The 21,166-nt window shown below is 45.0% G+C and overlaps 1 long non-coding RNA gene across 1 annotated transcript; it reads right to left on the reverse strand.

Annotated features, from left to right (window-relative positions):
- Positions 1-13,620: 13,620 nt before the first annotated feature.
- LOC142829004 (uncharacterized) lies at positions 13,621-17,896 on the reverse strand. The gene is made up of 2 exons (XR_012903221.1): positions 17,571-17,896; positions 13,621-13,722 (listed from the first exon to the last, which is right to left on the reverse strand). It is a non-coding gene; the product is annotated as an uncharacterized LOC142829004 (long non-coding RNA).
- Positions 17,897-21,166: the final 3,270 nt, after the last annotated feature.

Below are 21,166 nucleotides of genomic sequence, written 5' to 3' on the forward strand. Positions count from 1 at the left end.
CTACCAAAGTGTGCCTTTTGCAGCAGACTCCAGAATCATCAGTCTCTGATCTTTTAAACAGAAAAAAAAATGAAGATTTGTTTAAATCTTAAGGGAAAATTATTATTTGCATATTGTTAATACTTAAGGGCACATCTGCACGACAGCATTATTTCAAAATAACAAGGTGAGCATCCACACAGCAGGCCTGTTATTTTGAAATTCTTTCACAATAACAGGCTTGTTATTCCAAAATAATAAACCCTCATTCTACGAGGAATAATGCCCATTTCAAAATTGCTATTTCAAAATAGGCTGAGTGTGAACTGCGCATCTGTGCTTACTGTGAAATAATTAGCCTCCAGGATGTCTCACAGCTGCCCTGGTGACGACTTCTCCATGCCCCTCAAAATTCTATAGTTTCCCTTCCCCTGCAGCCTTTAAAAGTGCAGGCAGAAGGGAAAGGGCTTGTGGCACCATACCAACCCTGTCAGCCCTGGGCCACACACCAGCAGCCATCACTGCACTTGCCTGCTGCCATGACAGACCCCAGTGCTCCCTCAAAGCCTGCAATAGCTGCAAGCGAGCCTGCAGCCACCTCAGAAGCCCCTGGCCAGGAGCGGAAGAGGAGAGCTCCATCCTGGACTCGTGTGGAAATCCTGGCTCTCATTGAGGTCTGGGTTAAGGAATCAAATCCCCAGGATCTCCCCACCAGGTGCAGGAACAAAGGCATAGTGAAGGGGGGTCAGGAGGAGGCAGTTGCCCAAGGCACCATGCTAGGGGGGCACCAGGCTGGGGTGGGAGCGGAGTGCACAGCCCATGCTGACCATATGCTCCTTAAAATCCAGGATAATTGCAAATTTTAATCTCATCTCCCGGTGCCCCCATAAACACTGAAAATGTCCCGGAAACAGCTGCTTCAGCCTGAAGTAGCTGGACACTGCTGTTTCCCTTCTCCTTCCAGGGTGTTGGGGCTGGACAGGGAGCTCCCCTGGGCTACGGGAGGGGGGAGGTGCAGGGAACCTAGGGCTGGACTCAAGAAGGAAGGGGCAAGGAACTAGCACTGGGCTCAGCAGGTCTGCGTGGTTTGGGGGGAGGTGCAGGGAAAGGGAGCTCAGCTGGGCTGTGAGGGGGTGCAGGGAACTGGTGCTGCGCTCCATTGGATTGTGAGGGAGGTGCAGGGAACCAGCATGGGTGGGCAGCTCAGCTAGGTTGCAAGGGATGGAGGTTCAAAGAAGCCTAGTGGGGACGGGGTGGCACCAGGAGCCCTGAAATGACCTTTCCTGGTCCAAAAAATCCCTCATCTGGGACCGGTCAGATCCAGAGGGTGCCAGATCAGGGAGGTCCAACTCCTACCCAAGTCCCCGTCTTGCACCATCCCTCCTGGCCAGACACCCTACATCCAGCCTGCTCCTGAACCCTATGTCCCACCCAGACCTCGCAACCTCTCCTCCTTCTGCCCCCCACCTCCCTCCAAGATCCTGCACCTGATCCCTATCCCACTCATTGGCAGCCCCAGGCTGTGGGGCTTTTACTGATTGGCCCCTTATATGTTTGAAGGGTGACTAAATGTTATCTGGATCTTTCTGGGTCATATCAACAGATTGTTTTGGACTCAATCCTAGCTTAAAATTTAACTTGCATCAGGCCCTTTGTAAGCAGGTTGGGAAGTTGTCTCATTTGGCAATTAGTAATCCATATTATTTACATAGTGGAGGCATTACCATCTTGGTATTTACATGTACATTTCTCAGTACCTTTACATATAAAATAGCCAAGCCCCATTGACCTCCATGGGCAATGTACCTTGTAAGGAGAGATGGGGATACAATTAAGTTGTTTAAACAAATATGTTGCAATGGTAGAAAAAAAAATGGTGTGTGTGAAAACTAGGTACTAGAGGTGCTTTTTTTTTTTAAGGCAGTACTTATAATTTTTTTTAAAGGGGTACTTTATTTTTTTTAAGAAAGGTTGAGAAACACTGCTTTAAACCATTCCTTTTGGCCTCCCTGTTTCCTTTCTCCATTGACAAGTTGGGCCGGTAGCAGTTTTGGTAAAGATTTATCAGACATGTGCATGTAGTGCCCGCTCTACCTCAGCTGGTGCTGGATAAGCAGAGCCTCCATTCTAAAGGAGTTGGCATTACTGAGGTGATCGATCTACCCACGTTTTGTTGTGTATTTTCCAAAGAAAATGCTGGTGTTTTCTATAGGTCACCCACATCTCCCAGTCCTAGCAGAGACGTAGGATTAACATGGCTTTCTCAACTAAAAGTCTTATACATGTTCAGACATTGTGATAGTGAATACTGGCAAGGCAGTCTGCCAAAGGCAAGGCTGGCCTTGAATTTTGATATCTATGGCTTCAGTTGAATGGTTTGTGTGAAATTTGGAAGAGCAGCTAAGAGAGACCTCTCTCCTTTACTTAAGGATAGAATCTCATTGCAGCCTCAAGGAAAAAGTCCTTGTGGCGGACAGAAAGCCAGGCTTGCAGTGTATCCTCAGCTACTTATTGCTTCAAGTGCCTTCAAGAAAGTGAGGGCAATTCTTGTATTGTGTGTTAGTTTTATTTAAAAGTTTTTCTGGGTGTTATTTTAACAGGCAAATTAATCTGTTACATTCACTGACAGAGCAAAGAAGGTGTGTGGGGGGGTAATTACCCCTCCACTCCCCCTATCATCCCTCAGCTTGCCTGCTCCTCCTCCACCCACAACTGCCTGCTGAAGCCTCTTTCCCACCTCTCTGCCCCCAGCCTCCACCTCCTCCATTTTCAACAGCAGGATAGAGCCTGCCGCAACTGGAGGGAGCAGGGGAAGATGTGGTACAAGCTCCCCTCCGCCCCTCCTCCCAGGGTCGGGCTCAGCCATGCGCCAGGTTTGGGGGCCTGTTGCATGACGGCGGCAGGGGGTATGTGCAAATTTTGCTTTTTCCCTCAGGCGCATAACACCCTTGTTATGCCTCTGTGCAAGAACGCCGATACCCAGGACTCGACAATCTATGTAATTGATTCAGGCTAGGGTTTGCCCTTAAAGGGCCAGTGCAGGGCGAACGCCCTGTCACACCACCACTGAAAATAGCCTGGCACCATCCTCTTTGGAACGCCATTCAGGAAGTTGAGGGCTGCTATCAAATCCCCCCTCACTCGTCTCTTCTGCAGACTGAACAAACCCAAATCCCTCAGCCTCTCCTCATAGGGCATGTGCTCCAACCCCCTCATCATTTTTATTGCCTTCTGCTGATCTGTCTCCAGTTTTCAACGTGGTTTCTGTAGTGGCGAATGGGTGGGACAAAACTGGACACAATACTCCAGATGCAGTAGATTATTCCCCTGAATAAAGGGGAATAATCACTTCCCTTGATCTACTGGCAATGCTCCTCCTAATGCAACCCAATATGCTGGGGAGGTGGGAAAGGAAAGGGATGGCATCCTCCTGATTTCTGGGTGTTGACAGTCATCTCACCATTGCAGTATGCAACACTGGGACAGAGATGTTGGCAAATATAAATGAGGAAGGTGGACAGGGTGAAAGGTGGGAACATATGCCACCAGAGGTGGTGAGGAGAATGTTGATGAATGACTTGGACATGTGCTGGTGGAAAAAGGGTGAGGACTGCGATGAAGAGGCATAAATTAAATTGATGAGATCAGTGGATGGGCGAGGTTAACAAAGAAAGGGAAATGGAGCCAATGGAGATGGCGGGGGGAAGGGTAGGAACTATAAGGTGTGGGGAGAACCATGCTTGAGTGGTAGATGGACATGATTACAAACAAACCTGTCACCGGGTCAATAAATGGGACACCATAAAATCAATAGCAATAAGTCAGTAAGCCAGGGGTGGGAAATAATTTTTAGTGGGGACACGCCAAGATTTTGGTAAGTGGTCAAGAGCTGCACTTCTATGGAGGGGGTGTGGAGTCTGGGAAGGAGGTTGGGTGCAGAAGTGAGTTTGGGGTAGAGGTCTAGGGTACAGGAGAGGGTGTGAGGTCTGAGAGAGGATTTGGGTGAAGGATAGGGTTTTGACCTGGGGCAGGGGATTGGGATGCAGGTTCTGGAATGGGGTGTGGGTGTAAGGGAGGATTCTGGCCTGGGAGAGGGTGTAGGAGGGGATTCAGGGCCTGGGAGGGAGATTTTACCGGGAGGAGATGTGGATAGGAGGTACAGAGGGGTTCAAGGTGGTGACCTGGGGCAGGTAGTTGGTGGAGGGAAAGGGGATGGGGTTCCAGAAGCAGGTTCTGGCTGGAAGGCACTTACCTATGCGGCTCCCAGCCAGCAGCCCTGCAGGAACTTGAGGCAGGATGTCTACCTGTCCGCTGCAGTTCCAGAATGGTCAAAATGGCTGACTGCTCCATGTAGCACTTTTGGTAGGGGGCAGGAGGGGAGAGGAGGAGATTTTGTACACTGCTCCTGCTCCCAGCACACTGCTCCCAGAAACTGGCCAAGAGGGATTGAGAGATTTTGCTGGTTGGAGGGGGCAGGATGCAAAGCTTCCCCTGTTCCTCCCCAGCATCTAGAACAGGAGCAATAGCCATTTAAAGCAGTGTGAGCTGCTCTCTGCCTAAAGGTCCTGGCGAGGTGGGCACAGGCTGGATCCGGCAGCTTGGCAGTCCGGATCCAGTCCATAAGCCGCATTTTGCCCACCTCAAAACAAGCAATGAATCCAATGAGCTATGAGGTGACTCAATCACAGAGCTCCATAAAGAAGGGCGAGATTATTTTAGAACCGATTTTAAAATAGATCTTTTCTGAAATGGACAACGCTGAATACATTTATTTATTTAGAAACACTATCATTATTTCAGATGCACAGGTGTGTATATTTTGGTAGTTAGAAAACTGATTGAAAAAGCTTTAAAAAACTTGGCCTCATCAGCAAAGTAATTCAGGTTCCCTGTAATCATGTTAAATACAAGACTAATTATTTTCTTGCACTTAAATATTATATTAAATATAATTCAATTCTGATAGCTTACCATACTGTTCTTATGGGAATATTTAAAAGCTAGAAACTTTCTCACCAGCTTGTATGTGTTAGAATAGCTGCTGTTTACTATCACGCAGTCCACTAGATGAAAGGAAGCAATATTGCTACTTAAGGGTTAATGTTCACCTTGAATATTAAATTGTTTTAGTTTTGACATTTTGAATGTTATTTTCTCCCCCCACCCTTTGCATGAACAGCACTGGCGGTAATTAATTCTACAGCAAAATTAATAAGCACTTGTGAAGTTGGGTAGGTACGTCTGATAAGCATAAAGTGAAGAAGAGTGCTTGAAAACATCAGATTGAATCAATAGAACATTCCAAATATTTCCAAGTGCAGAAGCAGAAGCCAAGTGTTAAAAGACAATATTTATGTCTATAAGAGAATAGATAGCTGTGTGTGCACACAAGCGCATGAGCAGGCATGCACAGTTCTCAGTTGTGTAATGTGAATGAGAGAAGTTTGGTGCATGTTTGTAAGGAAAGTGCTAGTTTGGAATGACTAAAATGTTAGAGACACAGAAATGAGAGAGTATGTGTGTGTGGAGGAGGGGGAAGGTTAATTGAGACCACAACACTATCACTTAAGTATTATGATTAACTTTGAGTACCTGCATTGTCCTGTAGTCAATAGGACTTAAGTATGTGAGGGTATGTCTACACTACAAAGTTAATTTGAACTAACAGACGTTAGTTCGAATTAACTTTCATAGGCGCTACACTAGCGCTCCACTAGGTCGAACTTAATTCGAACTAGCGGAGCGCTTAGTTCAAACTAGGTAAACCTCATTGCACGAGGACTAAGCCTAGTTCGAACTTACTAGCTCGAATTAAGGGGTGTGTAGCCCCTTAATTCGAACTAGTGGGAGGCTAGCCCTCCCCAGCTTTCCCTGGTGGCCACTCTGGGCACCACCAGGGAAACTCGTATGCCCCCCTCCCGGCCCCGGAGCCCTTAAAGGGGCACGGGCTGGCTACAGTGCCCGTGCCAGGTGCAAGCCTGCCAGCACCCAGCCAGCTGACCCTGCACCTGGCACGCCATGAGCCAGCCACCCGATGCCCCCCAGCCCTCCGCCTCTTCCCAGGACCAGGCTGGCGGCTCTCGGGAGCCTGGCCAGGACCTCAAAAGGCGGGCACCCGCCTGGTGTAGTGCAGACATCATGGACCTTGTCCATGAACTCCTCACTAGGCACAGGAAAGTGGCCGTCTAGGGCAGGAGAGCTGCCAGCCTGGCCACTCAGGAACAGGTGTGCATGAAAATCAAGGTGGTCCACTGAGACCCCCGACCCTGAGCCCTGAGCTTACAATGGCCGTCCTGGGTCAGACCAAAGGTCCATATAGTCCAGTAGCCTGTCTGCCGACAGCGGCCAACCCTAGAGACCCTGGAGGGGATGGACCAAAGACAGTGACCAAGCCATTTGTCTCGTGCCATCCATCTCCAGCCTTCCACAAACTTTGGGCAGGGACACCATTTCTACCCCCTGGCTAATACCACTCCATGGACCCAACCTCCATGACTTGATCTAACTTCTCTTTAAACTCTGTTCTAGTTCTAGCCTTCACAGCCTCCTGCAGCAAGGAGTTCCACAGGTTGACTCTTTGCTTTGTGAAGATCAACTTTCTGTTACTAGTTTGAAGCCTGCTACCCATTCCTTTCCTTTGGTGTTCTCTAGTCCTTCTATTATGGGAACTAATGGAGAACTTTTCTTTATGCACCCTCTCCACACCACTCTTGCTTTTATAGACCTCTATCATACCCCCCCTCCGTCTCCTCTTCTCTAAGCTGAAAAGTCCCAGTCTCTTTAGACTCTCTTCATATGGGACCTGTTCCAAACCCCTCATCATTTTGGTTGCCCTCCCCGCTCCCAGCCTCTCTCTTCCCCTCTCCCACCTCTTTTTCCCAGTCTCCCCCAGTTTTGTTCAATAAAGAGAGATTCTATTTTTGAACACACGTTTTCTTTATTTTGTACATCAGGAAGGGGGGCTAGGGAAGGGTAAGTGGAAGGAGGTGAGGGAGGAATGGGGTACGAGCCCCCGATGGGGAGGACTGGGCTGGCTCTGCGGGTTTCTCGGGGTGGAAGCTCTCCTGCAGCCCCCCGATTGCTCCCTCCCCCCGGATGGCAGCCTGTGGCAAGTGCAGCCGGGGTGATGGCCGAGTGCTGTGATGTTCCGCGTGTGGGCACTCAGGGCACTCCAAGTGTAAGCGGGGGAATGGTCCCGCTCTTGTGGGGAACTTTCCTGGCTTCTATACACCCGGGTGAAATGAACCAGCGAAAGGATCTGAGTCCCTGCTCCCACTTCCTTTACCCCACGGCTCCCTGATCCTGAGGGCTCCCCCTCCACTCTCCTGAGTAGCAGAGCCCTTGAAACCCCAACAAGGCTGGGCCCAGGTTTCCTGGGGCTTAATCCCTGACCTTGTAATCACTAGGGGCAGGAGTTAGGGTGTCCCCACTCCGAGGTGCTCTCTTTACACTGCAGGCCTTCTTGGCCCAGTGATCACTTCATAAGGTTCAAAGCAAATACAATTTATTAAACATCAACTGATTAAAGAGAATAGAATAAGAAACAATGAGAATGGTTAAATGAGAACACACAGCCCTGCTCTGTAGCACAGGGACATCAACACAGCAGTCTGCAGAGTGTAAGGACAGTTCACAGTCTCTTCCTTAGAAGCCCTGGAAGTGCTGCAAGGGGCTGCAGGCTGGACACACTTGCACTGGCAGTGACCACACAGCCTCAGTCTCTAAGTGGCCAGACCCCTCTCCCAGTCCAGAGCCTTTCCCCACACTTTGCAGGTCCCAGTAGCTCACCACATCCGGCTGCAGGCTGTGCTGCTTGGCCAGTTCCAGCTCCTTGTGTTGTTTCTCTGTTCCTTTTGGCTTTCTGAGCACTGCCAGTCTGCTGCTCAACACAGGGTCTGCACTGCTTGGCCAGTCTGTGTCTGGTTCTCTGTCGCTGCAGGACTTCTTCTTGTCCTCCTCTTTCAGCTCTCTGTCTTTGCAGGACCTCTTCTGCACACAGCTTGTTTGTTCAGAGACAGAGACAGAACAATCCCCACTTACAACCTGTCAGTCAGGCTGAGCTGGAGTGTTGACTGCTTTCCATTGTCTCTGGGGTCTGTCAGTCTCATGAACCCTTCCCCTTCTGAAGCTGGTAAACCAAAAAACTCCCACAGAGTTTTAGTAAGGGGTAACAGTCCCCTTACACAAGCCAGGACTAATTTGCACGCGGGGAACCCTGAGAACTATCTGTCTGGGGTGGGGATTGGGTCCCTTTAAGCACAGCCCTCGGCTAGCCTGAGACAGCAGCTCCACGCTCTAAGTCCTCATCTGATGCCCTGCCGGCACTGCTTCCGGCCATCCTTAACCTCTGTTCAGGGTCCACTCTGTGTGGACATGCTAGTTCAGATTAGCAAAACGCCAATTCGAACTAGTTTTTAAGTCTAGATGCGCTAATTCAAATTAGCTTAGTTCGAATTAACTAATTCGAACTAAGTTAGTTCGAATTAGCGCTGTAGTGTAGACGTACCCTGAGAGAGCTCGGTCTTGCATTGATTTTCCTTTATTTTCTTACAATGATAGCTAATGGCCATGACCAACATTGGGGTCCATTGTACATATAAAGAGTAAAACAGTTTCTGCCATGAACAATTTACAGTCTAAATAGACAAGATAAAAGCAGAATTATCACTCCCACTTCCCAGATGTGGAAAGGATGCACAAAGAGATAGTGATTTACCCAATTTGCACAGGACACCTTGGCTTTGTCTACACTGCAACCTTATTTCAAAATAAGCTATTCCGGAAGAGTTATTCTGAAATAGTTTATTTCAAAATAGCACATCTGCACTTCAGGGAAGCCTCAAAATTAGTCCAAGGCAGGTTTCCCTAATATAGATGTGCTATCTCGATTTAGAGCCTCATGAGTCACTGGGGAGGGATAACTTAGAATGGCCCTGGTGAGGGGCTATTTCAAAATAGCAGCAGTGAAGCATCTACACAAGCCTTATTTCGAAATAGCTATTTCGGAATAAGCGTTATTCCTTGTAGAATGAGGTTTACAGATTTTGGAATAAGCCGCCCATTATTTCAAAATGATTTTGAAATAACAGAATAGTCATGTAAACACTCACTTCGTTATTTTGAAATAACTTTAGTTATCTCGAAATAATGGTGCAGTGTGGATGCACCTCTGTAGACCACTGAATGGAACCTCAGAACTGTTGAGCTGAGGAATGTAAATGACAATCTCATTTCATTATTCATTTAAACTACATACGTCCACAAATGGTTTGCCTAAAGAAACATCTCAATTACTGGACCTCTGATTCTCTCTCCCCTCCTAACTCCTATTGGTTCCCCTATATTAGTTAGGGTAATCATATTACATTTTCTTTGTTTAACAGTCAACTTGTGATGTACAGAAACAAGTATCCATTTTTTCCCATGGTCCAAGAGACTAAACTATATTGTTTTTTAAATCTTCTTAATGATTGTTGCTGTTTTTCTGTGGTTGGTTTCAAAGCAACCGAAAGTTAATCAGTGGTAATTGTTACTATCCTTAGAATACTGACCATTTTCTAGGTTTATTGCAACTTGTGATTGACTGCTTTTAGGGAGATGACTAAGAGAATGGATGCTACCTCTGGAATTAGTAGGGCTTCCTAAATTTGGGAGATACGGCCATTCAGAATTTTAGACTAGATAGAATTTCATTCCTGCCTCTCTGGCATCCAAACACACATCATGGGCAATCTCAAACTAACGGGAAAACAATTTTATTTTCTCAGGAGTTTGATTTAGCTTCTTAGTCTTAAATGAACGGAGTTTATCGCTGAAGGAAAAAGAAAAAAAATGGGAGTAGGAGAATTAATTTTGATTTTCTAGGAAGATTTGGCTGAGGTAGATTTAATCTAGCTGAAATAGACTAGATATGTCCCAAATCAGTGTTTAATAATATTCTGTGTAGACAAAGAACTGGAAAATAGATTCATACCACAGGGTCCATTTACATAATGAAATTGTTTGGAAATACTGTAAGTTTCTTTGGTCCTGTTCAGATTACAAAAAAATGCTAATCACACAATTAAAGGTAGCTCTTTCAGTAAGAGAAAAAGAATCTAAGGATAACATAACAGTGAAATAAATTTAAAAATAACTATACATGCTTTAAAAAATATAACTTGGACTGGTGGCCAGGTCATATGGTTTGTAAATCCCAGAGACTATTTCCAGCATTGTTTAAAAACGCAAAAGGCAAGGGTCATGACTAGGGATGTCACATCTAGTTTAATCAGTTAACCAGATAAACGTTGAATTTAACCAATTAAAGGGAAGGAGGGGGAGGCTGTGGGTGGGCTGGAGTGTCCCCTGCCCACTATGGGCCTGAGTCTGCTCCAGCCCCCACCAGTTAACCGTTAACATCCCCAGTCATGACTTCCTCCTGCTAGTCACACTGGGGATTAGCATGGTCCTCAGCAGGTCACCCCCTTCTGGTTGTTGTCTTGCACATCGCCCCTCCATATTCTCCAGGCGATCTGCTCTAGGCCTTCATCACTCCCAGGATCATGGCATCCTCTTCAGGGCAGTGTCCACCACATTTGTCAATCATCCACCTTCCGGGGGGAATCAGCAGTCCTCAGTCTCACTGGCCACTGTGGCCAATGGCAGCCCCAAAGTCTAGTACCTCTGCCTCAGGGGAACACTGCAGTCTGTGTTGTCCACTGTTCTTGGTGACAAGCAATCTTCCCTCTACGATTTTCCATCCATGAGCAGAGTAAGTTTTGTCTTGTGCAGCTGCTCAGTGTGCTGGGACTGGAGCCAGAGCTGTAGTGCTATTTTTAGTACCACAGCCCAGGTTCCAGCTCCCACAGCTACCATGCGGCCTGCATGGTGTCTGCCCAGCTGCTCATGGGGCAGGGCAGCCACCCGCCATGCAGCCCTCCCCCCCCCAGCAGCTGGGGCTGCAGCTGCACGAGTTTGCTGAGGGGGTGGGCAGGACTGAAATTCCTGGTACATGCCCACACTGGCACATACCTTACTGAAAACCCTAGTGGGAAGGCAGGTTATAAGATGGGGGGACCCTCAGGCAGCAGCTTTGTCTTGCCCTCCTTCTGCCTCCCGTTCCCTATGCCACCTCCCCTATGACACTTGCACCCTCCTGGCTCTTATATCAAGGCCTGCTACCTGGCTGGTATTAAGATGGAGCTTCTCTGGCTCTGCTCCCTGATCCTGCCCAGCACTGCTCTATTTCAAGTGCTTTTAGGGAACCAGTCCTTCACCCTTCCTGGTCAGACCCTAATTGCTGTTACCTTAAGAGGATGAAATAACTCCTTTTAGCCTACACATTGGTAGAGGGAATAGAAATAGGAAAGCCTCTTTTCTCAGAAGGTGCGGATCCACCTATTTTTCAGGATCTATCGCCTGAAGAATAACCAAACTAACATAAATATAAATAAAGAGGCAACAGTAGGTAAAGTACAAACAAGAGAACTGTATTAAGGGGACTAATACTACATTGGGACAAAGGAGAAAATAAACACAAACATTATAGTGAACCATGATTGATGCCCTAGTTCCAACCTTATAAAACTTCCCCATGGCTCCGTAAAACAACCAATCTTCCAAAATGGAAGTCTTAAAACACAGGTGCTGATGAGAATGTGGCAGTGAGGCCCAGAACCTACAGCTCCCTTGCTAATTTGAAGCCTTTGAGGAGGAAACTCTGGGGCATCCAGCAAATCATGGTCATCTTGCCAGAGGAGAAACCCTTGGAAGATGGTCACTTAGGAGTGACTACAGGTAGGTTGCAGGAGTCACTACAGGTAGGTCGTATTCTCTAAAGGAAGGTGTTATTGGTGTTCTACACATGGTTTTCCTTGCTCAACCTCATCTCAGGATTTTAGAGTGGATCAGATTTTATTTAGAAAAGAAGTTAAATTCATGTAAATGGTATTTCTATTCTGTAGAAGCTATTGGAGAATAGACTAATAATAATAATACATTTTATTTATTCCGGGGAGAGGGAAGAACATTACATAAAGCAAACAAAATAAGCCTTAAATCTGCACGTTATTGCACCTCTAAGACCCATGGCTTCAAAAGGAACATGGTATCTGAATAACTGGAAGCTTAACAGCTTTGAAATCTGTCAAAACTCACTTTCTTGCATATTAAAAAAAGAAATGGAAGTAGATTTGGCATGTAAGCCTTGTGCCAACCAAAAGAACTCTCCCAGAAACATCAGCAAAACATAGGAATGCATTCTTACAAGGTTGTCATGGAAGCACAGAAAGTATTTTCATTTGTGCAGACTGTCTCATACGTTGGTTATTTGATTTACCTAGTTAGTGATAGCTGGACCCCAAGTAGGAAACTCATTGAGGTTCAACTAATAACTAAGTGTCATTTCACTGACTTTCAAGACAACATTATGTAAATACACAGTAATGAGTTCTCACCAGGAGAGAGAATTCAATAAGGGTTTTTTCCTGATCAAATGCATAGTCTGAATTTGAATTCTACTTTTGCTATTAGCTTGACATTTTTGATAAACAAGTATTGGGATATAATGAGCAAGACAATCTTGAGTGCATACAGTATGGAGTGTATTTCATCAGGGGGGTGATTCTAATGGACAGTGAAATATTTGGAATGTAACTGGCATCTTATGCAAGGTCTCTCTAAGTGAAATAAGGCTAGTTATTGGTCTAATAGTGTCTAGTGCCCAAGGGTAATTCTGGTATAATCCGTGAAATGAGTTGTCAGGCTTTCCGTTCATACTCTGTCACCTCTAGGACTTATGCATGATACTTTGTTCTGCTTAATCAAGTGAATCTCACTTTTTTGATCATTTAAAATTTAGTTCCACTCTGTAAACTGACTCATTAGAAATGTTGTTACAGGAACCCAGATTTACTGTTTCTGTTACTCCATATCAAATGTGCTTAGTGTTTAACAAGGTGGGTTTTTTTCTAAATACCAAGCCTGAAACTTTAGATTGGGCTTTGAGAGTTAAGTTGGGTTCTTTCTTTTTGCGCATTGTCATCACTACAAAAAGTTCTACCGGCTAAATGATCCTTCTGTTGCTGTTGCCCAAGAAGGAATAAAATTCCATTCCCTCTCCCTTAATTGTGTTGGTTCTGAAGAGGTAACATGAGTAACAAGCAATGCAAACTCATTTTTCATCATTAAAGTCAGAACATATGACTATGAATGCATACAGGAAATAAATCTATTGAATAAGGCCACGGCTCCACTTGTCATGCTGGAAATTGATCTTCTGGCATGCAATTTAGCAGTCTAGTAAGGAGCCACTAAGTGGAATGCTGAGAGTGTCCCCGATCAGCCCTAGCACTCCGTGCAATTGTGAGAGTAAGGGAAGCCAATGGGAGCATTTGCTCCCCTTGACCTCCCACTGTGAAGAGATGCCAAGCTCCGCTTAAGGTACGTCAATTCCAGTTGTGTTATTTACGTAGCTGGAGTCAAATACCTTGAGCCAACCTTCCTAAGACCTGGCCTACGAAGTTGTCATGTGTAGCCTCTCACCAGGCTGCTGTCCTAGACAGAAACCTTTGATTCCATGTGCTTGGCTAGTTGGGATTTGAATCAGTCTCCGTTGATGGGGATCAGCACCTTTAACACAGCACCACAGAATCCAGCTGCTCAGGTAAAATGGTTTATTTTGAATGACATTGTATAGACACCGTAACCCTCATCTTCAGTGCAGCAGGAGATATCCGTGCCATTGGGAAAACAGAATTGCACCTAGGGGAAAAACCAGAGGACAATCAGTAGATGAATATTTTTTAAGTCTATGACAATACTTGAGAATAAGAAAATGAGGTTTATGGGAATGCATTGAACTCCACAAAACCACAGCTATGTCTTGACCACTCCAGAGATACTATTATGTATAATCAACTTCAAAATGTGAATTCTTGAACCAGGCTTGCTTGACAGTTTATTTTTCATGCTTTAAACCATGGGTGGGGAACCTCAGGCCCTGGGGCTGGATCTGGCCCCTGGTTTGCCTGGATCTGGGCCCCAAGGCTCAGCATTGGGGAGCTTGTGCTGGAGCTCCAGATCCCCCCATCTCCCCAGTGGGGCTGGAGCACACAAAATTTTCCAGGCTGGGTCTCCCTAGGCTCTGGTGTGTGAGGGGAATGTGCTATGTTAAGTACCATGGCCTCAGCTCAGGTACTAAAAAAGCCAAAAAGATTCCCTGCTTCTGCTTTAAACTTTGTTTCTGTTGCCATTTCCCACCCCTCACACCAAATATTTCTGAAAAACACAATTTGTTATCTGATATAGTCAGATAATAAAACAGCCGTAGAGTAGTTACAGTTTGGTGACCTTGATAGGGTACCAAGAATTTATTTGCTTGTGATCAGAGACTCAACAACATTAGAGTGCTTAACAAAGGATTTCCATTTACATGCTACAAAAAAAGGTATTTTTTCTTTAGCAAAGTAGCAAAGGAACTTTTTATTTTGAAATCTCATTTCATTGGTTTATTTTCTTAACTCTCCACAGTAAAACCTCCTTTAATTTTATATTCTGTGCATTGTTGTGAACATTTATAGGAAGTGGTAATAACTGTATGTACTATACATGGTGATAAATGTAACTGAGAAGCAGAATTTAGTGACTTGAGTGTTGCTTATACAACTGGTCTGTGTTAAATATATATTAGTGAGTTAAATGTTTGAGAAAGATGTTGAAAATAACAACCATGAAAACTAGTATAAAAAGGGATGAGCCTTTAGCTCAAATTCATTCAGAGTTTGCTAATAAAAATGGACTTTTAATGTCTAACGTTGAAATTTGTCCTCTAACTCATTGCACTGAGAAATTTGATGGTAAATTTGATGGTAAATCTGGACACCAGCATAATTGGCCAGAACCATTAAATTAAGAGGTGATGAACCTGTAGGCTACATCTACACTGCAACACTATTGAGGGATGCTGGAGAATCCCGAAATAACTATTCCGCATCTTCACAATGCGCCCGTTACTTTGAAATATAACAGGCTCACCATTCTAACATCCCTGTAAACCTCATTCTACAAGGAGTAAGAGACATTTCGGAATAGCAGGTTATTTCAAAATAAGATCGAAATAAGATACACAATTTACATAGCTCAAATTGCATATTGTCTTATTTTGAACTACCCTTATTGACATAAACAATGCCAGACCACCGTCTATATTTCTTTAATAGTCTTTTGAATGATCCAATGTCTAGACTGGGCTTCCGTTAGTGCTATTTTCCAGTTAAAATACTAGAAATAACAAATGCACTAGAGGCCTTCATTATCCTAAAATGGGAAAGAGGTTTCATTCTTATTTATACAGAGTTAGGAGGGCTACAATTTGAATAGATGATAAAGTAGCATACAACAGTTTTTAAGCTATTGTACAGAACATGACCGACAGCCCTGGCAGTCTGACTATTAGTATATCCAGTATTTTCTAAAGAGGACAATTGAACATGGGGGTCCCTCGCTGCATAAGGTGTACCCTCAAAAAATCTCTAGTTGATATTTAGGCTGAGCTTTGACTTAGAATATAGAAGAAGATTTACCCGGTGTTGCTTGGGTCCTTCACTTAATTCATTTTTGCTTTTCTTCATTGAAATCATTGCTCTGGGATGGGCTGGACATGAGGGATTCAGTATGCAGGATGCCCCAATCCTCTCTCAGAGCAGCAGCTTGGGGCCAGGTGAGAAGCACCTCTCTATGGTCGCTGCCACTCCAGGGTGCGCAGCTGGAGGAGCTGAATGTTGTTTGCTTGCTTACTAGAGTAAATATGGCCTGGGCTTTGAGCAGGGAGGTGGACTAGATGACCTCCTGAAGTCTCTTCTAACCTATTGTATTATTCTATGTAAGGTGCTTAGGTAAGGTGATGATGGAATGGCTTTGGACTCCTAGACAGACATGAGAAATCAAAGGCGTTGATGTGTTATGTCTCCCTAGACAGTGTATGGATAAATAGCACACCTTGTATAACATCCTTCAATAATGGTTATGTATAAAAACCAAATATTTTAACAAGGTCATTTCCCAGTGTTTGTCTGCAGATAATTAGAAGGTCCTGGCAGTGACCGGTATGAAACCAGAAATGGCTTTTGTAGATAATTCAGCACCACAGTGAAGTTGAAGCTTTAGCCAACAGCTCACAAGCCCTTTACAGTGTGTGTAACTGATTGTCGTGCACATGATTCCTTTTTCACAAAGGTATTTAGGAAAGAAAATAAGCCACCACCTAATAATTCCTTAACAAGCAAAATAAATGTTTCTCTCCCAGGATGAATTTTACTTTCCCTTGCTTTCCAATTTCATACCATCATAAGCAGCATTAGGATCAATAACTGAACAGGAAGGAAATGAATGTGTGAGAAGGCTTTGAAGTGCGGCTTCAAAGGGGCTGGATTGAAAACTTGGCCCACAGCATCAATGAGTGTCATTGTCAGTTATTGGGTATTTCTGGACCAAAGTCTTCATTTCCTCTATCAAAGTGTAGTTTGATGGACACGCATGAATTTTTCTTCCATTATATTTTATTCTTTTTTTACATTAAGGATACATATGAATTGGTTTTATATGAGATAACTTGTGTGTCTGAAAGATATCCTGACACTTTAGGAATCATTTGCTCTGACACTAAATGAATGCCAACGATTTAATCGCACCCCTGAAAGGTAGCATTTCACTGTACTTCAAAGCAAGTACCCCGCTAACAACACAGATCCTGCTACAGAACAGTGGGATGTGATTTTTTTTTCCTTGAGCACTTCCATAATACACAGGTTACCCATGGTGAAGCTTCTCAAGTTTCCAGGATGAAAAAATTCTCCATTCTCATCTTGCGATAACTTGCTTTTCTGTGGCTGGTACTTCAGTAAACCCCATGGCCACTTATTCTTTGAAAGGAGGAAATTGTCCCTTGCACGCTATTCTAGACTTTCCATTCAAAGACTGAGGAAAAGAGGGGTGACCAAATCTAAGCCAATATAACCCTTCATGGTTTGCATTTGTCCATTCCTGTCAATGGTTTTTAATGTAGTTCTGTCATCTCTTTAGGTGCACCCTCTTTTAGAGGATACTGCATTGCTAATTTAGAGTCATTTTTGCAATTTTCAGAGATTGATTATATTGTCAATTAAAATGCTTTCTGAAACCTTTAAGTTCTACTGTTCAAAATGCCAGGCTCTCTTGGTTTTAAGAAATGTGATGGTTCAGGGACTCGATGCCTACATCAAACAGACACACATCCTGCATAAAATGTCCAGGCAAAGGCCATGTGGTACAGAAATACCTACAGTGTCAGAACATGATGGCCAGAGCCAGGAAAGATTGCAAAATGAGACTAAAAAACAGGAAAAATCCCTGCAACCACTGCAGGATAAGTCTCCCAAACTGGCAGAGCAACTTACTCCTTGAAAGAGGGCTAATTCATCACCCTTGAGAGTCTCACACGTCTCAGACCTCCCCGGCGTGGTCTTTGCCCTCCACGTCCTGGGCTTCAAACCACCATCTACTTCCCGTACCGTGGAGAAGAGGAGAACAACACCCTCAAAGAGAGCTGAGTTGGAACCAAAGAAGAGGTTTACCTTCTCCGTACCGACCTGTTCCGTGTCTTTATCAGCACCAATAAAACCGGATATGTCACTGTCTTGGCACCAACTGAACATGCCACTCCGCAACAGCCAGAACTGAAACATGCTCCGGCACTAGAGCCAAAGAAGGAGTCTCATAAAATACTCCGTATACACTGAGCACTGCAGCCCCATACACCATCTCTACCAGTGCCGAGTGCACCTTCTCTATCACATTCTCCACATATTCATCATCTTAGCCTGCACCAATAAGCTTTAGAACCTATCTCCTACTTTCTTACACCATCATCATTGGGCACTGCTCACGGCACTGGGCAAGAGAGCAGGTTCTCTTCACAACATTCCTTCACAATGGGCTCAATGACTTCATGGCATTCTACTCGGCACTGATCATCTTACCACCCACCACAATCTTCATGGTTTAATCAACTTTTAATCACTCCACAACAGTTTCAGCCTTAGTCAGTGGCCCCCTTGGGAACCATGGAACCAATGCTACTCCCATTCCTCCCACCATCATCATCCACATGACATGCCCATTTCCACACCAGCACATATGCAACGCATTCTCCAGCCATGACTACTCATTCCTCACCATCCTGTCCTGAACACCCACCTTCTGTAATGACCCAAACTGCACCAGCGGACAAGGATGATGATTTACATCACTCCAACTCAGACAGCTCTTTACCGGTTCCCCAGTCATCGTCTTCTCCAGATGAAGCAGTTTCCAGTCATCTTCCTCTCCCCCTGCTGACAACCTGAAACAATTTCTGAACTTATTCAAGCAAGTGGCTCAGTCACAGGATGTTGCATTGCAAGAGGTGCAGGGAAAACAACACAAGCTATGAAAGATAGTTCAATCAGCAACGTCCTCTAAGATAGCATTGCCAATCAATGAGGCTCTAATAAAGCCATCAGAGGCACTTTGGCAAACACCAGCTTCTATCCCTCCTACTAACCAAAGAGCGGATAGAAAATATTGCATCCCAGCCAAGGGGATGGATGAATTTTCTCCTCTCACATCCTCATTTGAATTCACTGGTCATGGACTCCAGACAGCCTAAGTACAAGGCCATGCCCCAGGAGAAGGAGCATAAGCAGTTGGATATCTCTGGCAAGAAAGTCTATTCTTCTGCTACTCTCCAGTTCTCAATATCAAATTACAGCTCTCTCCTGGCTGGCAATGACCACACCAACTACAGGAGCTGTTCTAAGACCTCTCTGAGCAAAAAAGGATCCAGCTCCAATCCATAATAAAAGAGGGTCAATCAATAGCACAAACAGCCCTTCAGGCATCTATAGACACAACAGGAAGTCATAACATGTTCCCTCTTCTGTCATCCACTTCCAGACAAAAAGAGGCTAGGGACACCATTCCTACCCATCCTGGCTAATAGACATTGACTGACCTAACCTCCCTGAATTTGAAAAAAAAACACAAAGGCTGTGTCTAGACTGGCAAGTTTTTCCGCAAAAGCAGCTGCTTTTGTGGAAAAACTTGCCAGCTGTCTACACTGGCTGCTTGAATTTCCGCAAGAACACTGACTTCCTACTGTCTGAAATCAGTGCTTCTTGAGGAAATGCTATGCTGCTCCCATTCGGGCAAAAGCCCTCTTGCGCAAATGCTTTTGCGCAAGAGGGCTAGCGTAGACAGCTGAAAACTGTTTTGCACAGAAAACTGTTTTCTGTGCCAATCTAGACGCTGTTTTCCGAAAATGCTTTTAACAGAAAACTTTTCCGTTAAAAGCATTTTCAGAAAATCATGCCAGTCTAGACGTAGCCAAATAGTCTGGTAGCACTTTATAAACTAATAAAACATGTAGATGTTCTTTAGGGTATAAAGTGTTACCAGACTAATTGTTGTTTTTTCAGTTTACCTGTACAGACTAACTCGGCTACCCACTGAAGCTTCCTCCATACATTTATCTAGCTCTTTTTTTAACCCTATTGAAGTCCTAGTCTTCAAAACATCCTTTGGCAAGGAGTTCCATAGGTTAAGAAAATTCCTTTTGTTTGTTACAGAAAGGATATGGATGCATTGAAGAAAGTCCAGTGAAGGGCAACAAAAATGATTAGGGGGCTGGATCACATGGCTTACAAAGAGAGGCTAAGGGATTTGGGCTTATTTAGTCTACAGAAGAGAAGAGTGTAGGGGGGATTTGAGAGAAGCCTTCAACTATTTTAAGGTGGGTTCCAAAGAGGATAGAAAGAGGCTGTTGGGTAGGGGTACAGACATAAAGGGGATGGTGTAGCCTATACTGATGATCTCAAGGGCCCATCACCGTTTGAGGTCTCAAGTTACAGTGGGAGAGATCTGGTTTGAATATTAGGAAAAACTATTTCCCTAGGAGGGTGGGGAAGCACTGGAATGGGTTACCTAGGGAGGGGGTGGAATCTCCATCTCTAGAGGTTTTTAAGTCCCAGCTTGACAAAGCCTTGGCTGGAATGATTTAGTTGGGATTGGTCCTGCTTTGGGCAGGGGGTTTGGATTCAATGACTCCTGAGGTCTCTTCCAGCTCTAGGATTCTAGAACAAGGCTTTGGCCTTAGTCAGGGGTGAAAAAAGTATCACTCTTCATCGGGGCAATGTGGGAGAAGGGTCTTGGCTCCAGGCCCTAGAAGGAGCACGGGTAGGGACACACCCCAGCCAGCCCTTAGTGCCAGCCTGATCGTGCCATGCCTTCCCTAGTCCATCCTTTGTGCTGCCCACACTGCTCTGCATGGAACTCTGATGGCAATTTATAGGGCTCAGGGCTCCAGCCGCCACTGTTGCCATGGTAATGGTGGTGGTGGCCTCGAGCCCTGGGCCCTTTTAAATCACCAAGGCAACTGTCCATTTTCCCTACCCCCTTGCGGGTGGCCCTGCTCTTTATTCATAGGGGAGCTGTGACAGCTAAAACCGACCACAAGCGTACAACCATTGACAAATGGAGCCAGGCAAATAGCTCCCCCGAAAATACAATGATGATTTTTTTCTTTTACAAATGTCTGTTTTCTAAATGTAATGCAATCACAAGAGGGGCTGGACTGGTGCACACACACCTTCTAGAGAGTTTGCCAACAGTGCAATGGAGCACAGTCCACAGCTAGAAACCGTACGTGTCAATTAGACTAGAACAAAACCTTTCTTGTCTCAGAGGAATGCAGCCTGTGACTAACAGTCACACACAACACACCACAGCTCAGGGTGAGACCTTGATTGTTCTGTTTGCACAGGCACAGCATGTTCACCAATTCCGGGGACGAGGAGGAAGTCTCTCAGTTGCAAAGGGATTTTGTTTAAAGATGCCAAGATAGTGATCCTTAAAATGCTGTTGAAAAATATATTAAAAGGATACACGAAGGTCATGAAGGGCATGAAATATCTAAGAAAAGGACTGGAGAGATTTTATACTGGCTTCAAATGAGCAGCAATATTGTCACATTCACCGAAAATATGGGCAAAGTCAAACGAAAGAGCTTATGCGGGTGGAACACAAAAAATTTGGCCTCCTGGAGCAAAACCAGAATAGATTTGTTTATGTTGACTGTGGGCGGGGAGAAAGCCGCTACGTACTCATTGAAGGTTCTTATTTTCACTTCATTGTG

Source organism: Pelodiscus sinensis, chromosome 4, assembly GCF_049634645.1.
Source record: "Pelodiscus sinensis isolate JC-2024 chromosome 4, ASM4963464v1, whole genome shotgun sequence".
NCBI lineage: Eukaryota > Metazoa > Chordata > Testudines > Trionychidae > Pelodiscus > Pelodiscus sinensis.